Here is a 14,175-nt window from a genome sequence, read left to right on the forward strand (position 1 = left end):
AGATCTCCAATTAACACATGGTCAGCCACAGAGATCGAGCCAGGCCACCCCACCCCACTGAGGCTCCTTTGTTTAGAGATACTGATTTCAATAACTGATCATTTGGGCCACTTGCCTTTTCTCTTCCCATGCTTTGTAAAATCCACCACTAAAGAGTGAGCCCATGAAACTCTAGGCCCCCACTCTCCACCCCAGTAAAAGCAGAACCTTTGGCTTGTGTATGCTTTCACTCTACCTGTGACTCATTGTGTGGCCCCAGGTGTGCTGTGTAATTTCCAAGTCTTGTAAGTAATGAACCTCTAGTTTCTCAAAGTTTCCTGATAATTGTTGCTAAAGAGCATCTTGCAATCATAAGAACCACAAGGGCCAGTCCAACTACAAGACTAGTTATGGATGGACTGAGATTGGCATGAAACAATGGATGTAGTTAGCAGGATTGCATGGTTGCTCTTGCAATTAACAGAGGAGAATGCCCTTTACCTGTAATTTGCTTACCAGCTGCCTAACTCGGGGTAACCCCATGTGGGAACTGAGCATGTTTGCTGGGGGTCTGAGGCACCTCTATGTGTTCTCACGTATTGCCCCTGTAATGTGTTGCCTGCAGTATCCAACCCAAAAAGTCATGATACAGTCATGAACAGTCTCCCCAGAGCAGCGTGATAAGGTCATATTGTCTGATGAGACATATTGACTAACATGAGAAAGGCCAAGGAGAGCTAAGAAGGGCAGATTGGATTGCAAGCACATTATTGCAATAAGAAACCAATGACACCACCAGAGGGAAAACACAACAGAGGCCATGGTTTCTGGGTCACCACTTCCCTGCTGTCACTCTTCATCCCTTGATCCAATAGAATATTATGGGTCTGATTACTGGTGTTGTGTGTTAGAAAAATTGATGGAAAAATATAAATGTCCTGGACATCTGGTGCCAGCACCTCCTAAGGATCCTGAGGAGGTCTAGCAGCTGCTCAGTAAATGCAAAACCCCAGGGATGCTTCCTGGGTGTTACTCAATGCCAGGCACACCAGCATGCTAAGACTCTGGTATTAAGCTCTAGAAGCCTAGGGGCTTTCTCACGCCGGAGGAGGCAGAGCCCAATCCCAGAGGGGTCTCCTGGGACCCTGCAAAGAAAAGCAGCTACCTGTGAAGAGGCCTCATGGTGATGTCATCCCAAATTTTCCAGTAACAATACCCAAGATTAAGGTAACAACAAAAAAGTCAAGAAATAAAAACTGAAAATAAACTATTCTAACTGAAATTTAACCCTTTCTTAAAGATTGTATACAACAGGAAGGAGAAAGGGGAACTAATTGGCTCTTGTGGGTTTCCTTTTTTGATTGAAAAGGCTCCACATTCTTATTCACAGATGCCTTTAAAATGGGTCAACTGGTAGGTATCTCCAAAGACTCTGAAATCTATAACTTTCTTAAAGATCCATCCAGACAAACGCTCATTTCCTTCCATCACAGTGATCATGGCTAAGGCTCACAGTGAGTGGAAAACATGAAGATGAGGCTCATCTCTTGCTGTGCAAAATTGGCATAATCCAACGGGTTTGTCATTTCCAAGACCATAGGGACCCCCACGACCACATCATTGTTTCCAACCCCAAAGAGGCCCCATTTGACCTTGAGTCCAGAGAATTATTCTTTACAGGGCACACACCCTAATTACACGACAGCACTGCTACATTTTAATTGGGGCTGCCAAAACCATCTGAAAGGCACTAAAACTCCTAGGAGAAAACCTGCACTCTTTCTCTGCCCCTTGAAGAGGTTAAGTCTTACCATGTCTTTGAAATGTCAACACCCAGGAGGTCTCTAAAACAATGCCCACACTGGCCTAAGAGGAGGGACGAAGGAAGAGAAGGAAAGAAAGGAAAAGAGGTCTTTTAAAAATACAAGCTGCAAAAAAAGGCTCTTTTGCCCAGACTCTAGATCACAGCCTCCTTAAGATTACTTCCAGGGACAGATACGAACTGTAAAAGTCTTCTCTACAAATAGAGAAAGAGGTTAGCCACTTGAGCGGTAAGCTTAACTTATTCCATCTTCCAGAAAAACAGTTTGAATCCAACTGTTCTTTTGTAAACTAGTGAGTTTGGCATTATTGTACCCATCTCATGGCTAAACATTTAAAGAACCGTAATTATAAGGTCTCTGTATGCATCTGCCTGTGTGTTCATGTGTTATAGATGTATGGTATTTTTCTACCTCTGAATGTTATTGCCAAAATTAACTTGTAAAAGAGCTCATTTAATTGGCTTTAAGAAAACTAAGTACATCTATAAATTTAGTATTCATAAAAATTCTCGAAAATAAAATGAAAACAATCCAAATGAATTTCAGATTCATGTGATCTGGGAAAACATTTGGTATTAAAGCTAATTTAAGGTTGTTGGTTTGATTACAACAGACATGTCTTCAAAATTATTGATATTAAATATAAGGCAGATAAGTAACTATCTGGGTTTACTAGTTGAATTCATGTTATCGCTGTTGCAAAATGTGTCAGCAAAATTTAGAATAATGGTAGACTTTGTTTAACGTCTCAAAGTTTTTTGTGGGAAATTTAAACATAATTGTTAAGAACAAGTAAACTGAATAGATGTAAATAAGGTAAAAGGTTTTTGGATAAAAATTTTAAAGTAGTTTCCCCCAATTTTTTTGGTAATCTGAAACTTTAAAGTTTTGTTAAGTTAAATGATGAGTTAAGTTAAATTCACTACCTAAATCATCTCCAAATAAGATAGAATAATGAACATTAATTACTGTACATAGGTTTATCTATTTTTGGTGTTTTATTCTACTTTTAGAGAAACTAAAGATAAAATTTGGGTCTGTTAGCACGTTTTATGCTTTATTGAAAGATTATGAGTTCTAGAAATATGTGCTTTTTTATAGTACAAAGTATTTCTCAGTTTGCCAATTCACAGAACGCTGATATAAAGACAGTTCACAATTCTGTATTTCTTAGTCAAGCTTCCTAAGAATTAAGAATTCTAATTAATATATGTGGTTAAAACTACTAAAAATCATAAGGGAAACCTCTCTGTATGTAAGCAAAGTAAGTTTCGTGCTTTTGGTAAAAGATGGTATGAGGAATGGAAATGCATTTTTCTTGAGGGAAAAGTAATATTGTTCTAAAGTGAGGTTGGGAAAAAGGGATAGGATAGGATAAAATCTGAATGCAAAAAAGAAAGCTGTTGAAGGTTTATGGAAAAGGGATCTTTGGGAAGGAATTTTATGTGTGGTCAGGACTGGCTAAGAGTGGAATAAATTTGATTAACTAAATTAGTTTTAATATTGAAAGTACATTGGTGCAAATTTAAAATTAGGTTTTTTTCCTTGGTAAAAGGATAAAGTATTCTTGAATTATTGGTCTGCTCTTGATAAGAGACTGTAAAGGGTTTTTTTAAAAAATTATCTGCCTCAAAAACAAGGATTCTGTGATGCTGTGTTCTATCAATCAAAATAATTTCCTGTGTTTGATCAGGTCTTTGATTCCTAAAATAACCCCATCGTCTTGATATTAAAAGACCTGAGTTTAGCTTAGAACTATGTAACCTTCTTTATTTGACTGTGAAGTCTTCGTCACTTTGGTTAGACAGAAAACTAAGTATTGTTTCATAGTGACCTATGATTCTATTTGACTAACATCCCCCAAATTCTAAATGAAGTCTTTTTGACCTGGGGTTCAGGAGGACTTTGGGATATTCCAGAGGGTTCCTGGAACATCTCAAAAGACTTGTTAAACCAACTGAGCTTATTTGGTATGTATGTTAAATTACTGGGAAGCATCATCAAACAGGTGATACCAAACTTTGTTAGATTACATTATCTGGATATAGGTTATTGAAATGTTCTAGGTCAAAAACTAATGATGTATGGTGATTAACATAACATAATAAAAAAAATAAAATGTTCTAGGAACTCTATGAAACTCCTAGCAACCTCATATGTCCTTGTATGTTACCCATTGTAGTTATCTTAAAATGAATAATCCAGTCAAAAAATGGGCAGAAGACATGAACAGACATTTCTCCAAAGAAGACATACAGATGGCCAACAGACACATGAAAGGATGCTCAACATCACTCATTATCAGGGAAATACAAGTCAAAACTACAGTGAGATATCACCTCACACCTGTCTGAATGGCTAAAATGAACAACATAAGAAACAGGTGTTGGTGAGGATGTGGAGAAAGGGGAAAACTGTTGCTCTGTTGGAAAACAAACATTACAGGGGTGCCTCAAAAAAGTTAAAAATGGAACTGCCCTATCATCCAGCAATTGCATTACCAGCTATTTACCCAAAGGATACCAAAATGCAGATTTGAAGGAGCACAAGACCCCAATGTTTATAGCAGCATTATCAACAATAACCAAATTATGGAAACAGTCCAAATGTCCAATGATTGATGAGTGGGTAAAGAAGTGTGTGTATGTATATCCATCCATAATAGAGTATTACTCAGTCACAAAAAAACCAAAATCTTGCCATTTGCAACGACATGGCTAGAGCTAGAGAGTATAATGCTAAGCAAAATAAGTCAGAGAAAGATAAATACCATATGATCTCACTCATGTGGAATTTATGAAACAAAACAAATGAACAAAGACAAAAAAAGGAGGCAAACCAAGAAACACTCTTGACTATATGGAAAAAACTCATGGGTACCAGAGGGGGCGGTGGGTGAACTAGGTGATGGGGATTAAGGAGTACACTTATGATGAGCACCAGCTCAGGAAGTGTTGAATCACTCTACTGTGCACCTGAAACTAAAAATGTTGTATGTCACAGAAATAACCAAATTTCCTTTTATCAATTGCATTGTAATGGACTCTGTTCTGACCTTTAACCGTGCCATTTTTAAGTCTTTTGTCATTTAGTTATTCTTTGACTCCGAGGCTTTTACATTTGAGTTCCTGCAAAAATGTCTCATCTTTAAGGAGATTCATGAAAAAGACCCTAGAATACAGGTTTCTGATAATTTTAGGATCATAAAACTGAACTGGGAAAAAATTTCCCAAACGAATGGAAAAATTGAATTCAAGCAGCATAAGAATCAATTGCATGGGACTGAATAAATGGAGGAGGTAGATTATAATATTTACGCCTTTTGTTTGAAATATTGCTGGTTTTGTAATCTTTTGTTTTCTAGATATAAGGAAAATAGGCTAACTCTCACAGCAATTTGGTAAACTGATCCCTCCAGAATTCAGAAAGTGAGTATTCTTATTTTTATGGCAACATATTTAAGTCCAATAAGAATCTGTTGTCCTTTAAACAGGATAGAATTGGAGAGATTGGTTCCATCACCAAGGCTTTGACAGGAAAGTCCCATTTGACAGAGACATACATAGACAGGTATAACCACATGACTTCAGGAAACTAAGGTTGAATTGCTAGAAGCCAGTACAGACCCTTGGAAATACTGGCCTGACACCTTCCATACAGGGTTTCCAGCGGCCTTGCCCATTAAGTAAAGAAGGTTACTTCCTGGCAGGTACGGGGACCTCAAAAAGAGACGCATTAACCCAAGTCTATAGGTATTGCAGGCAAGTCTGATACAAATTCAATCTGAGATTTCTTATGACAAGTTCCAGCAAAGCAGACTATAAATTCTATATGGTCACTTGCTATTAAACAATTAGGTCAAGTTTATTGAAACTAGACTAAATTTGCACACAAATTAGTTTTACTGTGGTTATCTTTGACAGAAATAGGGGTAACTGTAGAGAGAAAAAAATGCATTTCAGGAGAAACTAATACACGTGTGTGGATATTAGATTCCAGTGCTCTTAATTGTCTGAAGTTTTGTTTTCTACCTGTAAACTGGACTGGATGCTGAATTCTACTAGTTTCCTCTAGTATTTGGCTACAACTCTCCAAACATTTCCAATTTTCTTCCACTTCTGATTTGCAATCATTAAGAACTAAAACTGCCCTTTTCCTAAAGCCATGGAGACTAAAGGGGGAGAACCTGCTACAAACTTCAGAGAAATCACACCAACTCCTATACAGACGGTCTTCCTGCCTGTTGCTGTGCGGACCCCTCAGGAAGATCACCAGAGACTTTCAAACTGCAAACCAAGAGATTCTATCAGAATGCCGCCATCTGTCCTCCAGCTGAAGATGCTTTCAGCCTGATATCTGGAAATCTCCACTGGTGGCTTTCAGAACTCAGAAACTGGGTTATAATCTGCTCCATTACCCTTTGCTTTTTGTTCTGCAGAAATGCCTCTTAATATTATTAAATGCCTGATGCAAATACTTGTTCCACATAGGCCTAACTTTGGAAGTCTCCTGAAATGAAACTCAACCTTTCCCTGAACTGACCTATTCTGAGGACTGAGAGACTGGTTTAGATGACATAGGGAATGATCTAACAACTCAGGACAGATTCATATCTACCTACACCAGATGGCCCAAGATGTTAAAATATTTCACAGTATTACCCAAAGCTTTGACCAGATTCCTAGGGCCCCCAAGGTCACTGACTTCATTTCATTGTGGGACCCTTCAAGTTTGGGACAATAGCTATTGAGTGGATTTCAGACTATTGCTTGTGTAATGTAGGATTTGCTACTATAGTCCTATTTCAATATGTACTGAGTTACAACATGCCCTCCCTCTGACTTTGAGCTTATCAACTACCCAGGGCATTAGAGGGTAGATTGTTTTGTAAAGCCCTGACAGTTTTTTTTCCTTTTCTTTCTTTCCTTATGCAAGTGCCTGATTTAAAGCTTTAATTGCCAAGGCATCCACTTCAAAGATGATGATCTCCAATAAACACACAGTCAGCCACAAGACTGATAGAGCCAGGCTACTTCACCCCACTGATGCTCCTTTGTTTTAGAGATTTTGTTTAATTTTGATAACTGATCTTTTCTCATGCTTTAAATTCCTGCTTTTATGTTTTAAATTCACCAAAGAAGAGTGAGCCCATAAAACTGTAGGCCTCGGCCTCAATAAGCAGCAGAACCCCCAGTTTGTGCATGCTCTTCCTCTGTCTGCAACCTCCCTGTGTAGCCGCAGGTATGGTGTGTAATTGCCAGCTCTTGTAAGTAATCAACCTCTATTTTTTAATAGTTTCCTGATGGTTGTTGTGGAAGGGCATCTTGCAATCATCATAGGAACCACAAGGGCCGGTCCAACCCCCACATTTGTTATTGATAGGCTGAGACCAGCACTTTTAGGCTTTCCTGGAGTCTTCAATCTGTGCCCCAGCCCCCTCGACCGATATTTAAGTGTGCAATGACTCCCATTTCAAAGATACATGAGACAGAGGTGGAGGGAGGAGCAGGTTACTCAGAAACTTCTCTGTATGTTCTCTTGGAGAAGCTGCTGTGGAAGAATCTAAGAAGATGAGCACATGTGTGAGGAAATATAGCCAGAGTTCATACTTAAAAATGACCTGTGAGTGGACATGTGGCAGTATACATGAGGAAGGCCTCAAGTGTTACACCAGTCTTTTTAAAGTAATCTCTATGCCCAGTGTGGGGCTTGAACTCACAACCCTGAGATCAGGAGTTACATGCTCTAACAACTGAGCCAGCCAGGCGCCCCTACACCAATCTTTGCAATACTTTTCTTCTGAATTTCTTATGCCCACCAAGCTCTATTGCTCAAATTCATCTTAAATGCATTCATTCCAAAATGTTAATGTTTACTGAATTAGGGAAATTGCTTCTCCAGCTCTGGGTATAATGATAGATTAGATAGCCCTGAGCGTGAGGTTTCTACCTGCAGAATCATCATGGACAAGGCAGATAAATTTGGATTCAGTCCCGGTCAGTCACTTACTATTATTGTGATCTTTAGGAAGTTTTGCAAATTCTAAGTCTCTGTTTTCTCATACATAGAGATAAACATAGTATCCAACTCCCAGAATCACTGTGCGGATTCAATGCCCTATCTTATGTACCATGCACATGGAATGTACTAAATGCTCAGTATTTCCTCCCTTCATCTTCCCAGCCCCTCATCACTCCAACAATATTTACAGATGATGAAAAAGGGTGGAGAATTTTCAGTTTGAGCCACATCCAAAAAATCACATTTTGGTAGTTAAACTAAAAGTGACCATATAGTATAAGCAAATGAATGAGCCACGTGCTCTGAACAGAGAATTAAAAGAAGGCCTGTGTGTGCAGAAAACCTGAAAATATGTTACATATCATCCACCACATGCTTTCCTAGCTTCTTTTTCTCTCCCTCATAGGTAGTATGTTCAAGAGAGTGAACAAAGGTAAGAACTTAGGGGCAGGGGGCGCCTGGGTGGCTCAGTCTTATTAAGCGTCTGCCTTCGGCTCAGGTCATGATCCCAGGATCCTGGGATTGAGCCCCGCATCGGGCTCCCTGCTCGGCCGGGAGTCTGCTTCTCCCTCTCCCACTCCCCCTGCTTGTGTTCCCTCTCTCGCTGTGTCTCTCTCTGTCAAATAAATAAACAAAAAATCTTAAAAAAAAAAGAACTTAGGGGCAGGAATTGTGCCTGTTTTGTTTACTCATCTAAGTACATAACCCAGGACCCTCATATAAATTAATGATGTTTAATAAATACTTGACAAATATAATTGAATAGTGAGAAAGAAAACAGGAACATTCTGGGACTGAATACTCTGTTTTCCCTGGAGTTCAGAGACAATTATTTCTAACAAGCAACAGAAGAAAGTCTTTAATTTTCCAGACACCCATAAGCTGCTTCTGCGACCCCAGTGTAACCAGAGGTTACAGATCAAGCCAAGAGTGGTCTCAGTTAGGAGGACTCTCATGCTCTCCTGACCCAGCTTCGACTTAAGTATAAGGTGCAATGTCTGATCATAAGCCAAAGCAGTTCATCCGCATTATAAACACAGGTGCTCAGGGGAACTGCTTTGTTAGGATTCAGTATTTGCTCTGCTGATTGGTGAAACACTACAGTTTTGTGCGGGTCCACTAATACACAGGTCCGTTTATATGAGGATTTTTTTGAATAAATGTATTGGAATTTTTTTTCAGGTTTGTGACAATTTGAAAGAAACTTGCAGATGAACTGCTTAGCCTAGAAATATCAAAAAAGACTGAGAAAAAGATGTGTCACGAATGCATAAAATATATGTAGATATTAGTCTATTTTATCATTTACTACCATAAAATATTCACAAATCTGTTATAAAAAGTTAGAATTTATCAAAACTTACACACATACAGAACATACATGGTATCATTTGCAGTTAAGAGAGATGTAAATGAACGTAAAAATGTAGTAGTAAATAACTGCATAAAATTAACTGTAGTCCATACTGCACTACTGTAATAATTTTGCAGCCCCTTCTGGTTGCCTTTGTGAGCACTAGTGTTGCGAGTATCTGCTTAAAATACCGTATGACGCTAATCATCTCCACATGAGCAGTTAGTCCCGCTAGCAAATTATCACAGTAAAAAGTGATCTCTCCTAGTTCTCACGTATTTTTCATCATGTTTAGTATAATACCAAAAACCTTGAGTACCACCACAGGACTCATACGAGATGCCGCTAGTGACCCTGGAAGTGCTCCCAGGAAGGGCAGAAAAGTCCTGACATTATACGAAAAACTCGAGTTGCTTGATAAGTACCACAGATCGAGGTCTGCAGCTCTGGTTGCCCACCAGTTCAAGATCAATGAGTCCAGTGTAAGGACCATTTCTTTAAAGATTGATTTATTTTAGAGAGAGAGCCTGGGGCAGAGGGAGACAGAGAATCCTGAAGCAGACCACCCCTCCCCTCCTCCGCTAAGCATGAAGTCTCAACACCGGGCTCTATTCCAGGACCCTGAGATCATGACCTGAGCTGCAAACCAAGAGTCCGCCGCTTAACCCTGCGAGCCACCCAGGCGCCCCAGGACCATTTTAAGAAAAGGAAATTCAGAAGCTGTTGTAGCTATACCAGCAGGAATGAAAACCTTGCACTTTTTGTGAAATACCTTTTGACCTGAAAATGCAGCTTTTTATGTGGGTGCAGGATTGCTCTAAGAAAGGCATACCTAAAGACTCTAATATGATTTGAGAAAAAGTGAAATTATTATATGGTAACTTAAAGCAACAGGAAAGTGAAGGATCTAAAGCTGGAGAATTTAATGCCAGCAATGGATGGTTTGATAATTTTAGAAAGAGGTTTAGCTTAAAAAAAAAAAAATGTCAAGACAACAGGAGAAGCAGCTTCTGCCAACCAAGAGGCAGCAGATGAGTTCCCAGATGCCATGAAGAAAACCATTGACAAGAAAGGATATCTGCTTGAACAGGTTTTTGAGGCAGACAAAAGTACTCTATTCTAAAAAAAAAATGCCACAAAAAACACATTTATTAATAAGGGAGAGAAGTAAGCACCAGTTTTAAGGCAGGAAAGGATAGGCAAGCTCTACTGCTTTGTGCAAATGCAGTTGGGTTTATGATCAGTACTGCCCTCATCTCTAAGCTGCTAACTTTCCAGGCTTGAAGGGAAAAGATAAACACAGCTGCCAGAGTTTTGGTTGTACAACAAGAAGGTTTAGACAATGAGAACCCTTTTTCTGAATTGGATCCATCAGTGCTATTTTCTGAAGTCAGGAAGTACCTTGCCAGTAAAAAACTGCCTTTTAAAGTATTTTTGATCTTAGACAATGCAGCTGCCCACTCAGAGCCCCATGAGTTCAAAACTGAAGGTGTCAAAGTGGTTTACTTGCCCCCAAACACAACATCTCTAATTTAGCCTCTAGATCAGTCTTAAGGACTTTTAGGGCTCATTTCACATAGTACTCTATGCAAAGGATGGTCAGTGTTCTAGAAGAGAATCCCCCAAACCATAGGGTATCACCTGTCAACCATTTTTCACAGTTCCCTCTGCTGTTTCCATCATCTCTGTCAGTATCCAGAGCAGCACTGTCTTTCTGGTTACTAGAACTTCCACTGCTTATCAGATGCTTGCCATCAAACAACAACAAAATTACTGGACTTTACCCTAAAACTGTGCAGTTTAACTGGTGGCATGCCAGTATGTCCACCAGTGTCCAGATTATACTTAAAGAGGGTGAGAAGATGGATTTTCCATGCTAGGTTTCTTTCTTTCTTTCTTTTTTTTTTTAAAAGTTATTTATTTATTTATTTATTTATTTATTTATTTATTTGTCAGAGAGAGAGAGGAGAGAGAGCACAAGCAGGGGGAATAATAGGCAGAGGGAGAAGCAGGCAGAGGGAGAAGCAGACTCCCCGCTGAGCAGGGAGCCTGATGCGGGACTCGATCCCAGGACCCCGGGATCACAACCTGAGCCAAAGGCAGACGCTTAACCGACTGAGCCACCCAGGCTCCCCTCTTTTTTCTTTTTAAAGCAAACAATCATTGGGCACCTGGGTGGCTCAGTCGGTTAAGCGTCTGCCTTCAACCCAGGTCATGATCTCAGGGTCCTGGGATTGAGTCCTGCATTGGGCTCCCTGCTCAGCAGGGAGTCTGCTTCTCCCTGTCACTCTCCTGCAGTGTGCTCTCTCTCTCTCAAATAAATAATAAAATCTTAAAAAAATAAAGCAAACAATCATTAACTGGTCCAGCAGAGTATTTTCAGTTGACTCTTGTATTGACTCAGCTTTCTGGTATAGCACGTTATGCTTTCAGTAGGTTTATTTGTACAGTTGAGCCCTGAACAATGTAAGAATTAGGAGCACCAGCATTGTGCACAGTGGAAAATCTGCATTTAACTGTTGACTCACAAAGATAGCCAACCAGAAGACTTAACAATAACATACACAGTCTATTAACACATATTTTGTAGATCTGTTATATATTCTATTCTTACAATAAAGTAGAGAAAAGAAAATCATAAAGGAAAGAAAATATATTTACAGTACTGTCCTATATTTACTGATACCATATGTTACATCATCTGTTTAAAAGATGAGTATCTGTCAGTACCTACTCAATATTGTCTTATATGATACAACACACTGTCAATCTCTATTACTAACACTAGACATCAACAATGCAAAGTTAATGTGAATAAGAAATTCATTTTTATTTGTAGGAATAACGATGCATGTACTGATAATGAAGAAGCTCAATATGGTAGCTTAACGGCGAGAATCTGATAAGCAGTGGAAATTCTGGTAGCCAGAAATACAGTGCTGCTCTGGATGCTAACAGAGATGATGGAAATGACAAGGAACTGTGAAGAATGGTTGACCGGTGATACCCTATAGTTTTTCTTGTCTTAAGTTGGGGTCCCAGGAGACAGACTCTGAGATGGGGATTTGAGAGCAGGAGGGTCAGTGGAGGGTGGCACTGGGGAAAACCACTACTGAGGTAGCAAGGCAAGAAGGATTGGGTGAAGAAGGAAAATGCTGAACTTTGGAGCTGGGATGGCCCTTTGGAATTTTCCCAAATTAAGGAAAGGGGGCTGGGTCTTTGTATCCCCCTCACTGACTAGTCATTGGATGTGGGCTGCTCTGGAAAGGAAGCACAGTCTTGAGTGAGGCAGGTCCTTTCAACCAAAGCTGATTCCCCAGAAGGGATGTGGTTGAGAGGCATCCGTGCCAACAGCCAACACTCCCAGCAGGGAGTGGAATAAAGACCTTGGTTCTAAAGGGGTATTTGGATGGCTCATTACAGCATCCAGTAAAACCAGCAAGTTTGTTTATTTTTATTTAAAACTGGCAAGTTTATGGGGCGCCTGGGTGGCTCAGTTGGTTAAGCGACTGCCTTTGGCTCAGGTCATGATCCTGGAGTTCCGGGATCGAGTCCCACATCAGGCTCCCTGCTCAGCGGGGAGTCTGCTTCTCCCTCTGACCCTCTTCCCTCTCATGCTCTCTGTCTCTCATTGTCTCTCTCACAAATAAATAAAATCTTAAAAAAAAAAAAAAATAAAACTGGCAAGTTTAACAATATATTTAAGAGAGAGTAATTGACATAATTTGCATATAAAGGACACTTATTAAATATTTGTCAAATGAAGAGTGGTTATTATGAGGGAAAAATGATAAGCAATGGATTTAAACTTCATCAGAAGGGAGTTAAATTAGGCTACAGGAAAATACAGAATTATAATAGACCATGTAGAAACCAGAAGAACTTCCAGCTCAGATATCTATATTGTGACTTTGTCACTTGATTAAATCATTAAAATGATTCAGATTCTGAATTTTTAAGCCTTGGGGGAAAGTAGAAGGAAGAGTTCCAAAAGGGATTCTGATTTAGGGAATCAAGGTTCAACTGAGCACCCCCACCGCCCCGCCATACTGTAAAATAGCAATTACTCCACTACATGAGTTTGATAGGAAATTTCACATCTTTGAAAAACAGTCTTTTGTGAAGCAGCAGAGTGAAGCGAAAAGCATCATTGATTGAAACTTTCCAAAATTAATGACTCTTTCTGCTTGGAGCCCTTTTCACCTAACATAATCATCACCTAAGTTCCATTTTGAAGGTCATTTCTGAGCACAATCTAATGATCTAGCACCTTCCTCTGAGTGTTAGGACCCCCTCACTTGTAAGCCAGCAATTTAATCACAAAGATATTTCCCCAACATTACACATTCTTGCATTAGATGATGCCCCTTACTTTACCCAACATCCACATTAAAAAAAGAAAAAAAAGGTATAAAAATAAGATGCTTGCACTGAAGGAGTTTTATCCAGGGACTTACATGGTAATTTCAAAGACGCTTCACCTTCTTTTCTCAGTGATCTTCAAACTAAAGTAGATTGTAACAGTCCATAAGCATTTATGCTGCTCAAGATTTATCCAGTGAAAGACTTAAAATAATTTATTAAATATCTTTAAGCTATCATGACACTAACAAAAATGCACAAATTCAATGTGTTAACTAAAAATTTTCAATATGACTCACCAATCTGTTCCTATGAAGATTAAATCATTTTTATGTAGATTCCAAAACCTCCTGGCATCTCCGTGTATTTTAAAAGAATCCCAATATTTCAAATAAACTATTTTTTAAAAACTTAAACATATTAAATATATTTAGAACTGATTTTTATGCAAAAGAGCAAGTCGTTTCTTCAAATAAGAAATGCTTTTAATTTTATTATGTAAAATGGGTATTTTCCAGACATGCCTGTTTAACTCTTCAGTTCAAAGTATTTGGGGAAGAATATTCTGTCTCCAAGTACAAACATAACTTTTTGGCCACCTCATCAATTAGTTTATTTTAGCTTAAAGGATAGTCA

The 14,175-nt window shown here is 39.1% G+C and overlaps 1 protein-coding gene and 1 long non-coding RNA gene across 5 annotated transcripts in view; one reads left to right on the forward strand and one right to left on the reverse strand.

Moving 5' to 3' along the window:
* The window catches only part of LOC144379785 (uncharacterized), a 125,323-nt gene extending 120,234 nt beyond the window's left edge, over nucleotides 1-5,089 (forward strand). Inside the window, exon 3 of the long non-coding RNA XR_013443165.1 lies at nucleotides 3,985-5,089. This is a non-coding gene — a long non-coding RNA (uncharacterized LOC144379785). The remainder of the gene's footprint in view (nucleotides 1-3,984) is intronic.
* Nucleotides 1-14,175, reverse strand: part of DLGAP1 (DLG associated protein 1) — an 889,834-nt gene that overhangs the window by 451,249 nt on the left and 424,410 nt on the right. The window lies entirely within an intron of this gene.

This window comes from Halichoerus grypus, chromosome 13, assembly GCF_964656455.1.
Source record: "Halichoerus grypus chromosome 13, mHalGry1.hap1.1, whole genome shotgun sequence".
Taxonomy (NCBI): domain Eukaryota; kingdom Metazoa; phylum Chordata; class Mammalia; order Carnivora; family Phocidae; genus Halichoerus; species Halichoerus grypus.